A 21958-nucleotide genomic window follows, 5' to 3' on the forward strand; every position below is an offset into this window, starting at 1 on the left:
ATCACGTTTTGGGGGCTGGCCATTCGGCCATGCCTGAACCTTTTACTTATGTATTTTCAACGGTGGAGTTTCTGCACACCATAGATTAAGGGTGTGGAGCTCTGCTGTACCTCAAGTATTAATGCAATTCTATTTTCTTTTATTCAAATCTCTCTTATTCTTATTCCAAGATATTCATTCGCACCCAAGAACATGATGAGTGTAATGATGAAAGTGACGATCATTATCATTCTCACTTATGAACGCACGTGATTGACAACCACTTCCGTTCTACATGCAACAAGAGCTTGAATGTGTATCTCTTAGATTCCCCAACAGAATCTTCGTGGTATAAGCTAGATAGATGGCGGCATTTATGAGGATCCGGAAAGTCTCACCTTGTCTGTGGTATTCCGAGTAGGATCCTGGGAATCCGGAAAGTCTAACCTTGTCTGTGGTATTCCGAGTAGGATTCCGGTAATGAATGACTGTGACGTGCTTCAAACTTGCAAGTGCTGGGCGTTAGTGACAGACGCAAAAGGATCAAGGGATTCTATTCCAGTAGGCGCGGGAACCAACCAGTGATTAGCCGTGCTGTGACAGAGCGCGTGAGCATAGTTTTCACTGCGAGGATGGGATGTAGCCATCAACCATGGGTGATGCCTCCAGACGATTAGCCGTGCGAGTGACAGCCGCATAGGATCATTTTCCCGAGAGGATTGAAAGTAGCCACCGCTGATGGTGAACCCCTATACACAGCTTGCCATGGAAAGGAGTAAGAAGGATTGGGTTGAAGCAGTAGGAGAGCAGGCGTCCTTGAGCCATACAGTATCTCCATTCGCTTATCTGAAATTCCCACCAATGAATCTGCATAAGTCTTCTATCCTTTTTATAATCTATTTTCTTATTTCTATTTTCGAAACCCATAAACCAATTTAATCTGCCTAACTGAGATTTACAAGGTGACCATAGCTTGCTTCATACCAACAATCTCTGTGGGATCGACCCTTACTCACGTAAGGTTTATTACTTGGACGACCCAGTACACTTGCTGGTTAGTTGAACGGAGTTGTGAGCTTCTCTAACAGTGCCTGAAATTCTTTTGTCACAATTTCGTCCACCACATATCTTTTCAATCAAATCTTTTTCAAATTCAATTTCTTTCTATTTTCAAAGATACTTGCTATCAATTAATGATTTGACTCAACATTTCAAGTATGTTGCCTTTTCTGTTGAGAAAGGTTTAATGTTTGAATCATATCTTTTCTTGATAGCCAAGTCATTAATTTTCAAAATCAAATTTTTTTTAAAAATGTTTTTCAAATCATATCTTCTCAATCACATCTTTTTAAAACCAATCATATCTTCTTAACCACATCTTTTTCAAAATAACTTTCAATCAAATCTTTTTGCTTTCTAATTTCAAATTCTTTTTCAAAAATCACTTGATTTCTTTCCCACTTTTATTTTCGAAAATCAATTAGTGTTTTTCAAAATGTTTTCAAAATCTTTTACTTGATTTTCGAAAATTACTTCCCCTCTTCTCACATCCTTCTATTTATGGACTAACACTATTCCTTAATGCAAAATTCGAACTCCATCTTCTTTGATAAGTTCGAATTTTCTACTTCTGCCTTCTATTTTTCTTTTCCTCTGACACCTCAAGGAATCTCTATACTGTGACATAGAGGATTCCACATTTTTTTGTTCTCTTCTCTTTTTTATGAGCAGGAGCAAGGACAAAAGCATTCTTGTTGAGGCTGACCCTGAACCTGAAAGGACCTTGAAGCGAAAGCTAAGAGAAGCCAAGGCACAACTCTCTGTAGAGGACCTAATAGAAATCTTCAAAGAAGAAGAACCCATGGCAGCCGAAAACAACAACAATGCCAACAATGCAAGGAAGGTGCTGGGTGACTTTACTGCACCTACTCCCGACTTCTATGGGAGAAGCATCTCTATCCCTGCCATTGGAGCAAACAACTTTGAGCTTAAGCCTCAATTAGTTTCTCTAATGCAATAGAATTCCAAGTTCCATGGACTTCCATTGGAAGATCCTCATCAGTTTTTAGCTGAGTTCTTGCAAATCTGTGACACTGTCAAGACTAATGGGGTTGACCCTGAGGTCTACAGACTTATGCTATTCCCTTTTGCTGTAAGAGACAGAGCTAGAATATGGTTGGACTCACAACCTAAAGAAAGCCTGAACTCTTGGGAAAAGCTAGTCAATGCCTTCTTGGCAAAGTTCTTTCCACCTCAAAAATTGAGTAAGCTTAGAGTGGAAGTCCAAACCTTCAGACAGAAGGAAGGAGAGTCCCTCTATGAAGCTTGGGAAAGATACAAACAATTAATCAGAAAGTGTCCCACTGATATGCTTTCTGAATGGAGCATCATTGGAATTTTCTATGATGGTCTCTCTGAACTATCCAAGATGTCTTTGGATAGCTCTGCTGGAGGATCTCTTCATCTGAAGAAGACGCCTACAGAAGCTCAGGAGCTGATTGAAATGGTTGCAAATAACCAATTCATGTACACTTCTGAAAGGAATCCTGTGAACAATGGGACCAATCAAAAGAAAGGAGTTCTTGAGATTGACACTCTGAATGCCATACTGGCTCAGAATAAAATATTGACTCAACAAGTCAATATGATTTCTCAAAGTCTGTCTGGAATGCAAAATGCACCAATGAGTACTAAGGAAGCTTCATCTGAAGAAGAAGCTTATGATCCTGAGAACCCTTCAATAGAAGAGGTGAATTACATGGAAGAACCCTATGGAAACACCTATAATCCTTCATGGAGAAATCATCCAAATCTCTCATGGAAGGATCAACAGAGACCTCAGCAAGGTTTCAACAACAATAATGGTGGAAGAAACAGGTTTAGCAATAGCAAGCCTTTTCCATCATCTTCTCAGCAACAGACAGAGAGTTCTAAGCAGAATACCTCTGACTTAGCAACCATGGTCTCTGATCTAATCAAAACCACTCAAAGTTTCATGACTGAAACAAGGTCCTCCATTAGAAATTTGGAGGCACAAGTGGGTCAGCTGAGCAAGAAAATTACTGAACACCCTCCTAGTACTCTTCCAAGCAATACAGAAGAAAATCCAAAATGAGAGTGCAAAGCCATCAACATGGCCGAATTTGGAGAGGAGGAAGAGGCAGTGAACGCCACTGAGGAAGACCTCAATGGACGTCCACTGGCCTCCAATGAGTCCCCCAATGAGGAACCATGGGAATCTGAGGCTCAAAATGAGACCATAGAGGTTCCATTGGACTTACTTCTGCCATTCATGAGCTCTGATGAGTATTCTTCCTCTGAAGAGGATGAGTATGTCACTGAAGAGCAAGTTGCTAAATACCTTGGAGCAATCATGAAGCTATATGACAAGTTATTTGGAAATGAGACTTGGGAAGATGAACCCCCTTTGCTCACCAAGGAACTGGATGACTTGTCTAGGCAGAAACTGCCTCAAAAGAGACAGGATCCTAGGAAGTTTTCAATACCTTGTACCATAGGCACCATGACCTTCAAGAAGGCCTTGTGTGACTTAGGGTCAAGTGTAAACATCATGCCTCTCTCTGTAATGGAGAAGTTAGGGATCTTTGATGTGCAAGCTGCAAAACTCTCACTAGAGATGGCAGACAATTCAAGAAAACAAGCCTATGGACTTGTAGAGGATGTTTTGGTAAAAGTTAAAAACCATTACATCCCTGCTGATTTCATAGTCCTAGAGACTGGGAAGTGCATGGATGAATCCATCATCCTTGGCAGACCCTTCCTAGCCACAGCAAGGGCTGTGATTGATGTTGATAGAGGAGAATTGATCATTCAAGTGAATGAAGAATCCTTTGTGTTTAAGGCTCAAGGATATCCCTCTGTCATCATGGAGAGGAAGCATGAAGAGCTTCTCTCAAAACAGAGCCACACAGAGCCCCCACAGTCAAACTCTAAGTTTGGTGTTGGGAGGCCACAACCAACTTCTAAGTTTGGTGTTGAACCCCCACATTCAAACTCTAAGTTTGGTGTTGGGAGGTTCCAACATTTCTCTGAGCATTTCTGAGGCTCCATGAGAGCCCTCTGTCAAGCTACTGACATTAAAGAAGCGCTTGTTGGGAGGCAACCCAATGTTATATTTTATCTATTTTCCTTTGTTACTTTATGTTCTTTTGTAGGTTGATGATCATGAGAAGTCACAAAATCAATTGAAAAAGCAAAAACAGAATGAAAAACAGAAAGAAAAATTGCACACCCTGGAGGAGAGCGTGCTGGCGTTTAAACGCCAGTAAGGCTAGCTGTTGGGCGTTTAACGCCCAGTCTGGCACCATTCTGGGCGTTTAACGCCAGAAAGGGGCACCAGACTGGCGTTAAATGCCAGAAAAGGGCAAGCATTCGGCGTTAAATGCCAGAAATGGGCACCAGCCCGGCGTTTAACGCCAGAATTGGCTCAAAACGCATTTTTGCTTGCCACTTGGTGCAGGGATGACTTTTCCTTGACACCTCAGGATCTGTGGACCTCACAGGATCCCCACCTACCCCACCACTCTCTCTCTTCTTCACCCATTCACCAATCACCTCAACACCTCTTCCCCAAAAACCCTTCACCTATCAAATCCCATCTTTCTCTTCACCACTCACATCCATCCTTCATAAAACCCCACCTACCTCACCCTTCAAATTCAAACCACTTTCCCTCCCAAACCCACCCATACATGACCGAACCATGAGCCCCCCCACTCTTATATAAACCCATCTTCACTCCTTCATTTTCACACAACCAAACCACCACTTCTCCCCCTTTTTTTGGCCGAACACAAAGCCATTCCCTTCTTCCTCATTTCTTCTTCTTCTTCTACTCTCTTCTTTCTTCTTTTGCTCGAGGACGAGCAAACCTTTTAAGTTTGGTGTGGTAAAAGCATTGCTTTTTGTTTTTCCATAACCATTTATGGCATCCAAGGCCGGAGAAACCTCTAGAAAGAGGAAAGGGAAGGCAAAAGCTTCCACCTCTGAGTCATGGGAGATGGAAAGATTCATCTCAAGGGTGCATCAAGACCACTTCTATGAAGTTGTGGCCTTGAAGAAGGTGATCCCCGAGGTCCCTTTTTCACTCAAAAAGAGTGAATATCCGAAGATCCGACATGAGATCCGAAGAAGAGGTTGGGAAGTTCTTACCAACCCCATTCAACAAGTCGGAATCTTAATGGTTCAAGAGTTCTATGCCAATGCATGGATCACCAAGAACCATGACCAAAGTGTGAACCCGGATCCAAAGAATTGGCTTACTATGGTTCGGGGGAAATACTTGGATTTTAGTCCGGAAAATGTAAGGTTGGCATTCACCTTGCCCATGATGCAAAGAGATGAACATCCTTACACTAGAAGGGTCAACTTTGATCAAAGGTTGGACCAAGTCCTCACAGTCATATGTGAAGAGGGCGCACAATGGAAGAGAGATTCAAGAGGGAAGCCAGTTCAACTGAGAAGGCATGACCTCAAACCCGTGGCTAGAAGATGGTTGGAGTTTATCCAACGCTCAATCATTTCCACTAGCAACCGGTCCGAAGTTACTATAGACTGGGCTATCATGATCCATAGCATCATGATTGGAGAAGAAATAGAAGTTCATGAGGTGATATCTGATGAGCGGATAATTTGTATACTTTTTGGAATTGTTTTTAGTATGTTTTTAGTATGATCTAGTTAGGTTTTAGTATATTTTTATTAGTTTTTAGTTAAAATTCACTTTTCTGGACTTTACTATGAGTTTGTGTGTTTTTCTGTGATTTCAGGTATTTTCTGGCTGAAATTGAGGGACCTGAGCAAAAATCTGATTCAGAGACTAAAAAGGACTGCAGATGCTGTTGGATTCTGACCTCCCTGCACTCAAAGTGGATTTTCTGGAGCTACAGATACCCAATTGGCGCGCTCTCAACGGCGTTGGAAAGTAGACATCCTGGGCTTTCCAGCAATATATGATAGTCCATACTTTGCCCAAGATTTGATGGCCCAAACCGGCGTTCAAAGTCACCCTCAGGAATTCCAGCGTTAAACGCCGGAACTGGCACCCAAATGGGAGTTAAACGCCCAAACTGGCACTAAAGCTGGCGTTTAACTCCAAGAGGAGTCTCTACACGAAAATGCTTCATTGCTCAGCCCAAGCACACACCAAGTGGGCCCGGAAGTGGATTTTTATGTCATTTACTCATTTCTGTACACCTTAGGCTACTAGTTTTCTATAAGTAGGACCTTTTACTATTGTATTAAGGGTCTTTCGATCTTTGGATTATTTTAGATCCTTTGATCATCTTTGGACATCTAGTTCTTAGATTATTGGGAGGCTTGCCATTCGGCCATGCCTAGACCTTGTTCTTATGTATTTTCAATGGTGGAGTTTCTACACACCATAGATTAAGGTGTGGAGCTCTGCTGTACCTCGAGTATTAATGCAATTACTATTGTTCTTCCATTCAATTCCGCTTGTTCTTGTTCTAAGATATCACTTGTTCTTCAACTTGATGAATGTGATGATCCGTGACACTCATCATCATTCTCACCTATGAACGTGTGACTGACAACGACCTCCGTTCTACCTTCGATTGGGTGAAATCTCTTGGATTCCTGATTGCACGATGCATGGTTGATCGCCTGACAACCGAGTGCTCGTCTGACAAACGAGCCAACCATTCCGTGAGATCAGAGTCTTCGTGGTATAGGCAAGAACTGATGGCGGCATTCAAGAGAATCCGGAAGGTCTAACCTTGTCTGTGGTATTCTGAGTAGGATTCAATGGTTGAATGACTGTGACGTGCTTCAAACTCCTAGCAGGCGGGGCGTTAGTGACAGACGCAAAAGAATCGATGGATTCTATTCCGGCCTGACCGAGAACCGACAGCTAAATTCCGCGTGCTGTGACAGAGCATATGCAATCGTTTTCACTGAGAGGATGGGAGGTAGCCATTGACAACGGTGAAACCCTACACAAGCTTGCCATGGAAAGGAATAAGAAGGATTGGATGAAGACAGTAGGAAAGCAGAGAGACGGAAGGGAAGGCATCTTCATGCGCTTATCTGAAGTTCCTACCAATGAATTACATAAGTATCTCTATCTTTACCTTTATGTTATTTTCGTTCATCACCATATCCATTTGAGTTTGCCTGACTAAGATTTACAAGATGACCATAGCTTGCTTCAATACTAACAATCTCCGCGGGATCGACCCTTACTCGCGTAAGGTTTATTACTTGGACGACCCAGTGCACTTGCTGGTTAGTTGTGCGAAGTTGTGTAATGCCATGGTATTGAACACCAAGTTTTTGGGGTTCATGACCGGGGATTATGAGAGTTGTGAAAAGTATTGTTCACAATTTCGCGCACCAAGTTTTTGGCACCGTTGCCGGGGATTGTTCAAGTTTTGAGCAAGCTTTTGGTAACATTAGTGCCAAGATCCGGCAACAACACCAAGTTTTTGGCGCCGTTGCCGGGGATTGTTCAGTTTGGACAACTGACGGTTCATCTTGTTGCTTAGATTAGGTATTTTTTCTTCAGAGTTCTTAAGAATGAATTCTAGTGTTTCAAGGTGATGTTCTTATCATCACCAAAGCTGATTGATCTTCATCAATTAAGCTCTTGAATGCAATGTCCTGCTGAAGCTTGACTAGCCATGTCTAATTTCCTTAGACTAAAGCTTTAGACTAACATTGCATGATTCCTGGAATTCTCATTAAGAATTTTGATATCTTTATTTTCGTTTTCCACTTAATTTTCGAAAAATCCAAAAAAAATTGAAAAATCATAAAATCCAAAAATTTCTTGCTTGAGTCTAGTGTCTCATCTTATGTTTGGTGTCAATTGCATGCATTCATTCATGTGTCTTAAGGATTTTCAAGTAATTCTTGATAATTTTCGTGCTCTGATCTTTGAATTCTATTGACTTGAGTGTTTTGTGTGTCTCATTTGCATTTTCATTTTGTTAGTGTCAGTAGTATACAAACTGCTAAGTTTGGTGTCTTGCATGCATTGTTATTTGATTCTTGTTGCATTTTGATTTTTCCTTATTATTAAAAATCCAAAAATATTTTTAATTTGTGTATTCTCAAGTCAATAATACAGAGAATTGAAGATTCAGAACATACAGCAGAGGAATTGCACAGAAAAAGCTGGGCGTTCAAAACGCCCAGTGAAGAAGGACAGACTGGCGTTTAAACGCCAGCCAGGGTACCTGGTTGGGCGTTTAACGCCCAAAAGGGTAGCATTTTGGGCGTTAAACGCCAGAATGTGCACCATTCTGGGCGTTTAATGCCAGGATGGCTAGAAGGGAAGATTTTGTTTTCAAATCAAATTTTTTCTAAGTTTTCAAAATCTTTTCAAAATCAAATCTTTTTCAAATCAATTTTTCAATCAAATCTTTTTCAAAACCAATTTCTTTCCATTTTTAAAGATACTTACTATCAATTAATGATTTGATTCAACATTTCAAGTATGTTGCCTTTTCTGTTGAGAAAGGTTTAATGTTTGAATCATATCTTTTCTTGTTAGTGAAGTTTTTAATTTTTAAATCAAATCTTTTTAAAATGTTTTTCAAATCATATTTTCTCAATCACATCTTTTTAAAACTAATCATATCTTCTTAACCACATCTTTTTCAAAATAGTTTTCAATCAAATCTTTTTGATTTCTAATTTCAAAATCTTTTTCAAAAATCACTTGATTTCTTTTCCATTTTCATTTTCGAAAATTAAGTAATGTTTTTCAAAAAAAAAAAAATGTTTTCAAATTTTCTACTTAATTTTCGAAAATCACTTCCCTCCTTCTCACATCCTTCTATTTATGGACTAACACTATCCCTTAATGCAAAATTCGAACTCCATCTCCTTTGATAAGTTCGAATTTTCTACTTCTGTCTTCTACTCTTCTTTTCCTCTGACACTTCAAGGAATCTCTATACTGTGACATAGAGGATTCCACATTTTCTTGTTCTCTTCTCTCTCATATGAGCAGGAGCAAAGACAAAGGCATTCTTGTTGAGGCTGATCCTGAACCTGAAAGGACCTTGAAGAGAAAGCTAAGAGAAGCCAAAGCACAACTCTCTTTAGAGGACCTGACCGAATTCTTCAAAGGAGAAGAACTCATGGCAGCCGAAAACAACAACAATGCCAACAATGCAAGGAAGGTGCTGGGTGACTTTACTGCACCTACTCCCGACTTCTATGGGAGAAGCATCTCTATCCCTGCCATTGGAGCAAACAACTTTGAGCTTAAGCCTCAATTAGTTTCTCTAATGCAACAGAATTGCAAGTTCCATGGACTTCCATTGGAAGATCCTCATCAATTTTTAGCTGAATTCTTGCAAATCTGTGACACTGTCAAGACTAATGGGGTTGACCCTGAGGTCTACAGACTAACGCTATTCCCTTTTGCTGTAAGAGACAGAGCTGGAACATGGTTGGACTCTCAACCTAAAGAAAGCCTGGACTCTTGGGAAAAGCTAGTCAATGCCTTCTTGGCAAAGTTCTTTCCACCTCAAAAATTGAGTAAGCTTAGAGTGGAAGTCCAAACCTTCAGACAGAAGGAAAGAGAATCCCTCTATGAAGCTTGGGAAAGATACAAACAATTAATCAGAAAGTGTCCCTCTGACATGCTTTCTGAATGGAGCATCATAGGTATTTTCTATGATGGTCTCTCTAAACTGTCCAAGATGTCTTTGGATAGCTCTGCTGGAGGCTCTCTTCATTTGAAGAAGACGCCTGCAGAAGCTCAAGAACTGATTGAAATGGTTGCAAATAACCAATTCATGTACACTTCTGAAAGAAATCCTGTGAACAATGGGACTAGTCAGACGAAAGGAGTTCTTGAGATTGACACTCTGAATGCCATATTGGCTCAGAATAAAATATTGACTCAACAAGTCAATATGATTTCTCAAAGTCTGTCTGAAATGCAAAATGCACCAAGCAGTACTAAGGAAGCTTCATCTGAGGAAGAAGCTTATGATCCTGAGAACCCTTCAATAGAGGAGGTGAATTACATGGGAGAACCCTATGGAAACACCTATAATCCTTCATGGAGGAATCATCCAAATCTTTCATGGAAAGATCAAAGAGACCTCAACAAGGTTTCAACAATAATAATGGTGGAAGAAACAGGTTTAGCAATGGCAAGCCTTTTCCATCATGTTCTCAGCAACAGACAGAGAGCTCTAAGCAGAATACCTCTGACTTAGCAACAATGGTCTCTGATCTAATCAAAACCACTCAAAGTTTCATGACTGAAACAAGGTCCTCCATCAGAAATTTGGAAGGACAAGTGGGTCAGCTGAGCAAGAAAATTACTGAACTCCCTCCTAGTACTCTCCCAAGCAATACAGAAGAAAATCCAAAAGGAGAGTGCAAGGCCATCAACATGGCCGAATTCTGGGATGAAGACGAGGCAGTGAACGCCACTGAGGAAGACCTCACTGGGCATCCACTGACCTCCAATGAGTTCCCCAATGAGGAACCATGGGAATCCGAGGCTCAAAATGAGACCATAGAGATTCCATTGGACTTACTTCTGCCATTCATGAGCTCTGATGAGTATTCTTCCTCTGAAGAGGATGAGTATGTCACTGAAGAGCAAGTTGCTAAATACCTTGGAGCAATCATGAAGCTAAATGACAAGTTATTTGGAAATGAGACTTGGGAGGATGAACCCCCTTTGCTCACCAAAGAACTGAATGACTTGTCTAGGCAGAAACTGCCTCAAAAGAGGCAAGATCCTGGGAAGTTTTCAATACCTTGTACCATAGGCAACATGACCTTCAAGAAGGCCTTGTGTGACTTAGGGTCAAGTGTAAACCTCATGCCCCTCTATGTAATGGAGAAGTTAGGGATCTTTGAGGTGCAAGCTGCAAAAATCTCACTAGAGATGGCAGACAACTCAAGAAAACAAGCCTATGGACTTGTGGAGGATGTTCTGGTTAAAGTTGAAGACCATTACATCCCTACTGATTTCATAGTCCTAGAGACTGGGAAGCGCATGGATGAATCCATCATCCTTGGCAGACCCTTCCTAGCCACAGCAAAGGCTGTGATTGAAGTTGATAGAGGAGAGTTGAACATTCAAGTGAATGAAGAATCCTTGGTGTTTAAGGCCCAAGGATATCCCTCTATCATCATGGAGAGGAAGCATGAAGAGCATTTCTCAAAACAGAGCCAAACAGAGCCCCCACAGTCAAACTCTAAGTTTGGTGTTGAACCCCCACATTCAAACTCTAAGTTTGGTGTTGGGAGGTTCCAACATGGCTCTAAGAATCTGTGAGGCTCCATGAGAGTCCTCTGTCAAGCTAATGACAATAAAGAAGCGCTTGTTGGGAGGCAACCCAATGTTTTATAATTAACTATTTTCTTTTGTTATTTTATGTCTTTTGTAGGTTGATGATCATAAGAAGTCACAAAATCCATGAAAAAAGCAAAAACAGAATGAAAAACAGAAAGAAAAACAGCACACCCTGGAGGACGCACCCACTGGCGTTTAAACGCCAGTGAGGTTAGCTGTTGGGCGTTTAACGCCCAGTCTGGCACCATTCTGGGCGTTTAACGCCAGAAAGGGGCACCAGATTGGCGTTAAACGCCAGAAATGGGCAAGAAGCTGGCGTTAAACGACAGAAATGGGCACCAGCCCGGCGTTTAACGCCAGAAATGGCTCAAAACGTGTTTTTGAATGCCATTTGGTGCAGGGATGACTTTTCCTTGACACCTAAGGATCTGTGGACCCCACAGGATCCCCACCAACCCCACCACCCTCTCTCTTCTTCACCCATTCACCAATCACCTCAACACCTCTTCCCCAAAAACCCCTCACCTATCAAATCCTATCTTTCTCTTCACCACCCACGTCCATCCTTCATTTTCTCACACCCTAAACACTATTTCTCCCCCTTTTGGCCGAACCACAAAGCCATCTCCCTCTCCTCCATTTCTTCTTCTTCTACTCTCTTCTTTCTTCTTTTGCTCGAGGACGAGCAAACCTTTTAAGTTTGGTGTGGTAAAAGCGTTGCTTTTCGTTTTTCCATAACCATTTATGGCATCCAAGGCCGGAGAAACCTCTAGAAAGAGGAAAGGGAAGGCAAAAGCTTTCACCTCCGAGTCATGGGAGATGGAGAGATTCATCTCAAGGGTGCATTAAGACCACTTCAATGAAGTTGTGGCCATGAAGAAAGGTCAACTTTGATCAAAGGTTGGACCAAGTCCTCATAGACATTTGTGAAGAGGGCGTTCAATAAAAAAGAGATTCAAGAGGGAAACCGGTTCAACTGAGAAGGCATGACCTCAAGCCCATCCCTAAGAAAAGGATGAGACCCCACTCATCATGAAATCCCTGAGATACCTCAAGGGATGCACTTTCCTCCACAAAACTATTGGGAGCAACTAAATACCTCCCTAGGAGAATTGAGTTCCAACATGGGACAACTAAGGGTGGAGCACCAAGAACATTCCATCCTCCTCCATGAAATTAGAGAAGATCAAAGAATCATGAGAGAGGAGCAACAAAGGCAAGGAAGAGACATTGAGGAGCTCAAGCACTCCATAAGACCTTCAAGAGGAAGAACAAGCCGCCATCACTAAGGTGGACCCGTTCTTTAATCTCCTTGTTCTTTACTCTTCTGTTTTTCGAAAATTAATGCTTATGTTTGTCCATGTTTGTGTCTTGTGATCATTAGTGTCTTAGTGTCTATGCCTTAAAGTTATGAATGTCCTATGAATCCATCACCTTTCTTAAATGAAAACTGTTTTTATCACAAAAGAACAAGAAGTACAGGATTTCGAATTCATCTTTAAAACTAGCTTAATTAGTTTGATGTGGTGACAATACTTTTTGTTTTCTGAATGTATGCTTGAACAGTGCATATGTCTTTTGAATTTGTTGTTCATGAATGTTAAAATTGTTGGCTCTTGAAAGAATGATGAAAAAGGAGACATGTTACTGAGGATCTGAAAAATCATAAAAATGATTCTTGAAGCAAGAAAAAGCAGTGAATACAAAAAAAAAAGAAAAAAAAGGAAGGAGAAAAACGAAAAAAGAAAGAAAGAAATAAAGTTGTGATCCAAGGCAATAAGAGTGTGCTTAAGAACCCTGGACACCTCTAGTTGGGGACTCTAGCAAAGCTGAGTCACAATCTGAAAAGGTTCACCCAATCATGTGTCTGTGGCATGTATGTATCCGGTGGTAATACTGGAAGACAGAGTGCTTTGGGCCACAGCCAAGACTCACTAAGTAGCTATGTTCAAGAATCATCATACTTAACTAGGAGAATCAATGACACTATCTAGATTCTGAGTTCCTAAAGATGCCAATCATTCTGAATTTCAAAGGATAAAGTGAGATGCCAAAACTGTTCAGAGGCAAAAAGCTACTAGTCCCGCTCATCTAATTTGGAGCTAAGTTTCATTGATAATTTGGAGTCTATAGTATATTCTCTTCTTTTTATCTTATTTGATTTTCAGTTGCTTGAGGACAAGCAACAATTTAAGTTTGGTGTTGTGATGAGCGGATAATTTGTATACTTTTTGGCATTGTTTTTAGTATGTTTTTAGTATGATCTAGTTAGTTTTTAGTATATTTTTATTAGTTTTTAGTTAAAATTTACTTTTCTGGACTTTACTATGAGTTTGTGTGTTTTTCTGTGATTTCAGGTATTTTTTGGCTGAAATTGAGGGACCTGAGCAAAAATCTGATTCAGAGACTAAAAAGGACTGCAGATGCTGTTGGATTCTGACCTTCCTGCACTCGAAGTGGATTTTCTGGAGCTACAGAAGCCCAATTGGCGCGCTCTCAACGGCGTTGGAAAGTAGACATCCTGGGCTTTCCAGCAATATATGATAGTTCATACTTTGCCCAAGATTTGATGGCCCAAACCGGCGTTCAAAGTCACCCTCAGGAATTCCAGCGTTAAACGCCGGAACTGGCACCCAAATGGGAGTTAAACGCCCAAACTGGCACTAAAGCTGGCGTTTAACTCCAAGACGAGTCTCTACACGAAAATGCTTCATTGCTCAGCCCAAGCACACACCAAGTGGGCCCGGAAGTGGATTTTTATGTCATTTACTCGTTTCTGTACACCTTAGGCTACTAGTTTTCTATAAGTAGGACCTTTTACTATTGTATTAAGGGTCTTTCGATCTTTGGATTATTTTAGATCCTTTGATCATCTTTGGACATCTAGTTCTTAGATTATTGGGAGGCTGGCCATTCGGCCATGCCTAGACCTTGTTCTTATGTATTTTCAACGGTGGAGTTTCTACACACCATAGATTAAGGTGTGGAGCTCTGCTGTACCTCGAGTATTAATGCAATTACTATTGTTCTTCCATTCAATTCCGCTTGTTCTTGTTCTAAGATATCACTTGTTCTTCAACTTGATGAATGTGATGATCCGTGACACTCATCATCATTCTCACCTATGAACGTGTGACTGACAACCACCTCAGTTCTACCTTCGATTGGGTGAATATCTCTTGGATTCCTGATTGCACGATGCATGGTTGATCGCCTGACAACCGAGTGCTCGTCTGACAAACGAGCCAACCATTACGTGAGATCAGAGTCTTCGTGGTATAGGCAAGAACTGATGGCGGCATTCAAGAGAATCCGGAAGGTCTAACCTTGTCTGTGGTATTCTGAGTAGGATTCAATGATTGAATGACTGTGACGTGCTTCAAACTCCTAGCAGGCGGGGCGTTAGTGACAGACGCAAAAGAATCGATGGATTCTATTCCGGCATGACCGAGAACCGACAGCTGAATTCCGCGTGCTGTGACAGAGCATATGCAATCGTTTTCACTGAGAGGATGGGAGGTAGCCATTGACAACGGTGAAACCCTACACAAGCTTGCCATGGAAAGGAATAAGAAGGATTGGATGAAGACAGTAGGAAAGCAGAGAGACGGAAGGGAAGGCATCTTCATGCGCTTATCTGAAGTTCCTACCAATGAATTACATAAGTATCTCTATCTTTACCTTTATGTTATTTTCGTTCATCACCATATCCATTTGAGTTTGCCTGACTAAGATTTACAAGATGACCATAGCTTGCTTCAATACTAACAATCTCCGCGGGATCGACCCTTACTCGCGTAAGGTTTATTACTTGGACGACCCAGTGCACTTGCTGGTTAGTTGTGCGAAGTTGTGTAATGCCATGGTATTGAACACCAAGTTTTTGGGGTTCATGACCGGGGATTATGAGAGTTGTGAAAAGTATTGTTCACAATTTCGCGCACCAATATCCCAAGAGCTTTATAAGGTGGCGGACAAGTCCTCTACCTTGGCAAGGTTAGCCTTTCCTCATCTCATTTGTCACCTCTGTTATTCAGTTGGAGTTGACATAGAGGGAGACATCCCTATTGATGAGGACAAACCCATCACTAAGAAGAGGATGGAGCAAACAAGAGACCCCTCTCATCATCAAATCCCTGAGATGCCTCAAGGGATGCACTTTCCTCCACAAAACTATTGGGAGCAACTAAACACCTCCCTAGGAGAATTGAGTTCCAACATGGGACAACTAAGGGTGGAGCACCAAGAACACTCTGTTCTCCTCCATGAAATTAGAGAAGATCAAAGAATCATAAGAGAGGAGCAACAAAGACAAGGAAGAGACATTGAGGAGCTCAACCACTCCATAAGATCTTCAAGAGGAAGAACAAGCCGCCATCACTAAGGTGGACCCGTTCTTTAATTTCCTTGTTCTTTATTTTCCTGTTTTTCGAATTTTAGTGCTTATGTTTGTCTATGTTTGTGTCTTGTGATCATTAGTGTCTTAGTGTCTATGCCTTAAAGTTATGAATATCCTATGAATCCATCACCTCTCTTAAATAAAAAAATGTTCTTAATTGAAAAAGAGAAGATTTGCATGAATTTTGAATTTTATAACAGTTTAATTATCTTGATGTGGTGGCAATACTTTTATTTTCTGAATGTATGCTTAAACAGTGCATATGTCTTTTGAATTTGTGGTTCATGAATGTTGGCTCTTGAAAGAATAATGAAAAAGGAGACATGTTACGGAGGATCTGAAAAATCATAAAAATGATTCTTGAAGCAAGAAAAAAACAGTGAATACAAAAAAAAATTTCGAAAAAAAAAAGAGAAAAAGAAAAAGAAAGAGAAAAGAAAGAGAAAAAGAAAGAAAAAGAAAGAAAAAGAAAGAAATAAAGTTGTGATCCAAGGCAAAAAGAGTGTGCTTAAGAATCCTGGACACCTCTAGTTGGGGACTCTAGCAAAGCTGAGTCACAATCTGAAAGGGTTCACCCAATTATGTGTCTGTGGCATGTATGTATCCGGTGGTAATACTGGAAGACAGAGTGCTTTGGGCCACGGCCAAGACTCAATAAGTAGCTGTGTTCAAGAATCATCATACTTAACTAGGAGAATCAATGACACTATCTGGATTCTGAGTTCCTAAAGAAGCCAATCATTCTGAATTTCAAAGGATAGAGTGAGATGCCAAAACTGTTCAGAGGCAAAAAGCCAAAAGCCCCGCTCATCTAATTAATATTGATCTTCACAGATGTTTTTGGAATTCATTGCATATTCTCTTCTTTTTATCTTGTTTGATTTTCAGTTGCTTGAGGACAAGCAATAATTTAAGTTTGGTGTTGTGATGAGCGGATAATTTGTACGCTTTTTGGCATTGTTTTTAGTATGTTTTTAGTATGATCTAGTTAGTTTTTAGTATATTTTTATTAATTTTTAGTTAAAATTCACTTTTCTGGACTTTACTATGAGTTTGTGTGTTTTTCTGTGATTTCAGGTATTTTCTGGCTGAAATTGAGGGACCTGAGCAAAAATCTGATTCAGAGACTAAAAAGGACTGCAGATGCTGTTGGATTCTGACCTCCCTGCACTCGAAGCGGATTTTCTGGAGCTACAGAAACCCAATTGGCGCGCTATCAACGGCGTTGGAAAGTAGACATCCTGGGCTTTCCAGAAATATATGATAGTCCATACTTTGCCCAAGATTTGATGGCCCAAACCGGCGTTCAAAGTCACCCTAAGAATTCCCAGCGTTAAACGCCGGAACTGGCACAAGAATGGGAGTTAAACGCCCAAACTGGCATAAAAGCTGGCGTTTAACTCCAAGAAGAGTCTCTACACGAAAATGCTTCAATGCTTAGCCCAAGCACACACCAAGTGGGCCCGGAAGTGGATTTTTATGTCATTTACTCATCTCTGTACACCCTAGGCTACTAGTTCTCTTTATATAGGACCTTTTACTATTGTATTTGAAGCTTTTGATCATGTTTTTATGATTGAACCCTCTTTGGGAGGCTGGCCATTCGGCCATGCCTAGACCTTGTTCTTATGTATTTTCAACGGTGGAGTTTCTACACACCATAGATTAAGGTGTGGAGCTCTGCTGTACCTCGAGTATTAATACAATTACTATTGTTCTTCTATTCAATTCCGCTTGTTCTTGTTCCAAGATATCACTTGTTCTTCAACTTGATGAATGTGATGATCCGTGACACTCATCATCATTCTCACCTATGAACGCATGCCTGACAACCACCTCCGTTCTACCTTAGATTGGGTGAATATCTCTTGGATTCCTGATACACGATGCATGGTTGATCGCCTGACAACCGATTACTCGCCTGACAACCAAGCCAGCCATTCCATGAGATCAGAGTCTTTGTGGTATAGGCTAGAACTGATGGCGGCATTCAAGAGAATCCGGAAGGTCTAACCTTGTCTGTGGTATTCTGAGTAGGATTCAATGATTGAATGACTGTGACGAGCTTCAAACTCCTGATGGCGGGGCGTTAGTGACAGACGCAAAAGAATCACTGGATTCTATTCCAGCCTGATTGAGAACCGACAGATGGATAGCCGTGCCGTGACAGGGTGCGTTGAACATTTCCACTGAGAGGATGGGAGGTAGCCACTGACAACGGTGAAACCCTTGCATAAGCTTGCCATGGAAAGGAGTAAGAAGGATTGGAAGAAGACAGTAGGAAAGCAGAGAGACTGAAGGGACAAGCATCTTCATACGCTTATCTGAAATTCCTACCAATGAATTACATAAGTATCTCTATCTTTATCTTTATGTTTTATTCATATATCATCATTCATATCCATTTGAGTCTGCCTGACTAAGATTTACAAGGTGACCATAGCTTGCTTCATACCAACAATCTCTGTGGGATCGACCCTTACTCGCGTAAGGTTTATTACTTGGACGACCCAGTACACTTGCTGGTTAGTTGTGCGAAGATGTGTTTATGCCATGGTATTGAACACCAAGTTGTTGGATTCATTACCGGGGATTATTTGTGTTGTGAAAAGTATTGATCACAATTTCGTGCACCAATATGCACTTACACTATCTTGCATTACCCACACTTTCTTTCCCATTGTTGCAACTTTTTGCACTATTGATATGCCATTTGCTTCCACTATTTTCTCACCTGCATGTTGTAGCTACCATGTAATTGAGACATTTATTATTTGGCATTAACACCCATATTTTATTTATGTTCTTATCTTTATTTTTGGGTTACTTTCCTTCCTTTTTCTCTTCTTTCAGGATGGCTACCACAAAGAGAGAGAAAAAGCTTCTTAATGGGGAGATAGGCAAGCCAATCTGCACAATCTATAGAAAAAGATATCAGTTGGAGCAGCCCGTCCACTTGTACATCTTAGCATGCACCAAGGACGGTGCAATCTTTTAAGTGTGGAGAGGTCGATACCGATCTCCACGGGTTAGTTATTCTCTTTTCAACACCAATATTCTATTTTCTTTGTTTGTTCACTGCCACATTTGCATATTTGATTACATGTTTGTTTGATTTTATGCATTTAGTTACTACTTGGTTGAAGTAATATTTTCTTTTTCAAGAAATTTTTATAGTATTTCACTAAGTTAAATTGAAAATTTTATGTTAAACTTGTTTGGAAGTTGTATTTGGAACATAGTTTTTGAGCCAAAGAACACACAACCTGTGAGATTTAAGCTTAATTGCATGGTTACATTATTTAACCATAATATTTTATTCTTGTGTGTTTTCTTCTCTATAACTGCAATTTAAATTTTGTTCCAATCTATATGTCCATTATTTAGTGTATTTACATGCTTGCATATGATTGAGGCCATATTTGATTATTAACTCACTTATCCCAATAGCCTACCCTTTCAATCACCCTTGTTAACCCCCTTGAGCTTTTTGACCCCCTCTTCTATTTTATAACCACATTACTAGCCTTAAGCAGAAAAACAAAATAAAAATTCCAAGTTGAATCCTTGGTTAGCTTAAGATAGATATTGTGTAAAATTTAAGTGTGGGGAATTTTATGGGAACATGGGATGATAAAAAAAAGTAGAGAATTAAATTGAATAAGTTATTTGAAAATTTGGGAAGTATGCTCATGTGAAATCAAAATAATTAAATTACCATGTGCATTGAAAAAAAGAATTATTAAGTAATTAAATAAGGAGATAGAAAAAAAAGAAAAATATATATATTACCCCAAATGCAAAATAAAAAGAATCAATGCATATGGGACAAAATTCAAAAATAAGTTTGATACATGAGCATGTAATACATAAGTGGAAAAAATTTGGGTAGCTAGGTAAAGCATTTTAAATTATATAAATTATGTATATGTTAGGTGAGATCTTAGACTAATCAAGGATTCACTTTGTTAGCTCACTTGGCCATACATATACCCTTACCCTTACCTTAGCCCCATTACAACCCTCAAAAGACCTCATGATGTTTGCATTGGTATGCTAAATATTTTTTGATTGGTTAGATGAAGAACAAGGTTTAGAAAGCATGACTAGGAAAGAGTAGAGTGATTGACCCTAGACACTTGAGCGATTAGAGTGATATACACTACCAGTGAGGGTTCAACGCTTGATTCTATGTTCCCTGCTTTCATTAGCTATCTTCTTACAAGTTTACTTGTCTTTTATTGTGTAATTTGAATTAGTGGAATTTGATTCATATTTGTCTTGGAGAACTTATTTACTTTTAACCAAGTAGGTAGAAACATTTTGCATGTAATTGCATTCATATAGATAGGGTGCATTGCATACTCTCTATCATTCCTCTTCACTCCTTTATAGCTTTTCTTGAGCTCAGAATGAAGACATGCTAATGTTTAAGTGTGGAGAGGTTGATAAACCACTATTTTATGGTTTATCGTGTGCTCAATTGAGTGGTTTTTATCAACTCTTTACCCACTTATTCATATGATTTCCATGTTTTACATTTTCCTTCCTAATTCTGTGCTATGATTGAAAATATGCTTCTTTGGTCTTAATTTTGCTATGTTTAATCCTCTCTTATTACCATTCGATGCCTTGATGTGTGTGTTAAGTAATTTCAGAGATTACAGGGCAGGAATGGCTTAGAGAGGAAGCATGCAAAACTGGAAGGAATGCAAGGAACTGAAGGAACTGCTAAAGCTGTCCAGTCTGACCTCTAGATACTAAATCGACCATAACTTGAGCTACAGAAGACCAAATGACGTGGTTCCAGTTCCGTTGGAAAGCTAATATCCGGGGCTTCGCAACGATATATAATTTGTAATAGCTGATCCAAATTTAGAAGACGCGAATGCGTGGATGACGCGCCGCATTGCATCTGCGAACTTCAATCCACGCAAACGCGTGGACGACGCCTCCGTGTCACTTTCCCGCGACCTGTACGAACCAGCAGTGATTTCTGGGCTGTTTTGACCTAGTTTTTGGCCTAGAAAACACAGATTAGAGACTATAAAGTGAGGGAATGCATCCATTCATCATATACTTGAGAGAACATACATTCATACATAGTCTTAGGATTTAGATATTGTTTTTAGAGAGAGAGGTTCTCTCCTCTCTCTTAGGATTAGGATTAGGACTCCTCTTAAAGGACTTAGGAATATTTCTATCTTCTTCAATTACAGGTTCAATGTTCTTTTAATTTATCTTTTCAATCTAATTTATGAACTCGCCCATGTTTGAATTGACATCTTTATTTAAATATAATTTGAGGTATTTCAGACTCATGATTGCTTTCTTCTATTTATTGTAAATAATTTAGATTTTTCCCTTTTGGCTTTGGTTGATTAATTGGTAACTCTTGAGTTGTCAAACTCATCGTGATTGATAGTTATTATCTTTGTTGATTAATTTAGATTCCTATAACTCTAGTCTTTCTTTAAGGAGTTGACTAGGACTTTAGGTGTTAAATTAATTTATCCACTTAACTGACCTTCATAGTTAGAGGTTGACTTAGTGGGAGCGAAAGTATAATTCTCATCACCATTGATAAGGATAATTAGGATAGGACTTCCAGTTTTCATACCTTGCCAAGAGATTTCTTTGTTATTAATTTATTAATTTCTACAACCCATTTCTCTTGCTCAAAACCATTTTCAAAACCCAAAACACTGTTTTCCATAACCAATAATAAAACACACCTCCCTGCAATTCTTTGAGAAGACGATCCGAGGTTTGAATACTTCGGTTTATAAATTTTATTGGGTTTGTTACTTGTGACAACCAAACGTTTGTACGAAAGGATTTTCTGTTGGTTTAGAAACTATACTTACAAAGCGATTATATTTTTATATTTCTTTACCGACAGAAAATCTGTTTGTCAAAATGGCACCGTTGCTGGAGAATTGCAAACGTGTGCCTTATTATTGGTTATTGTAAATATTTTTCAAAAAAAAAATTTCAGATTTTTATTTTAAAATTTTTATCTTATCTTATCTTATTTTTCAAAATTCAAATTTTTTTCAAAAAAAAAAAGAAAAATCATATCTTTTTCAAAATCTTATTCTATCTTTTTCAAAATCTTATCTTATCCTTTTTCAATTTTCAAAAATCATATCTTTTTCAAAATATTTTCTTTTTGTTAGTTTTTGTTTCTATTTTCTCCTACTACTATGAACTCTCACCCCTTTGGCTACGAGTCTGGTTACAATTATGTTACAGGAAGAGGAGAT

The sequence above is a fragment of the Arachis hypogaea genome, chromosome 10, assembly GCF_003086295.3.
Source record: "Arachis hypogaea cultivar Tifrunner chromosome 10, arahy.Tifrunner.gnm2.J5K5, whole genome shotgun sequence".
Lineage (NCBI taxonomy): Eukaryota > Viridiplantae > Streptophyta > Magnoliopsida > Fabales > Fabaceae > Arachis > Arachis hypogaea.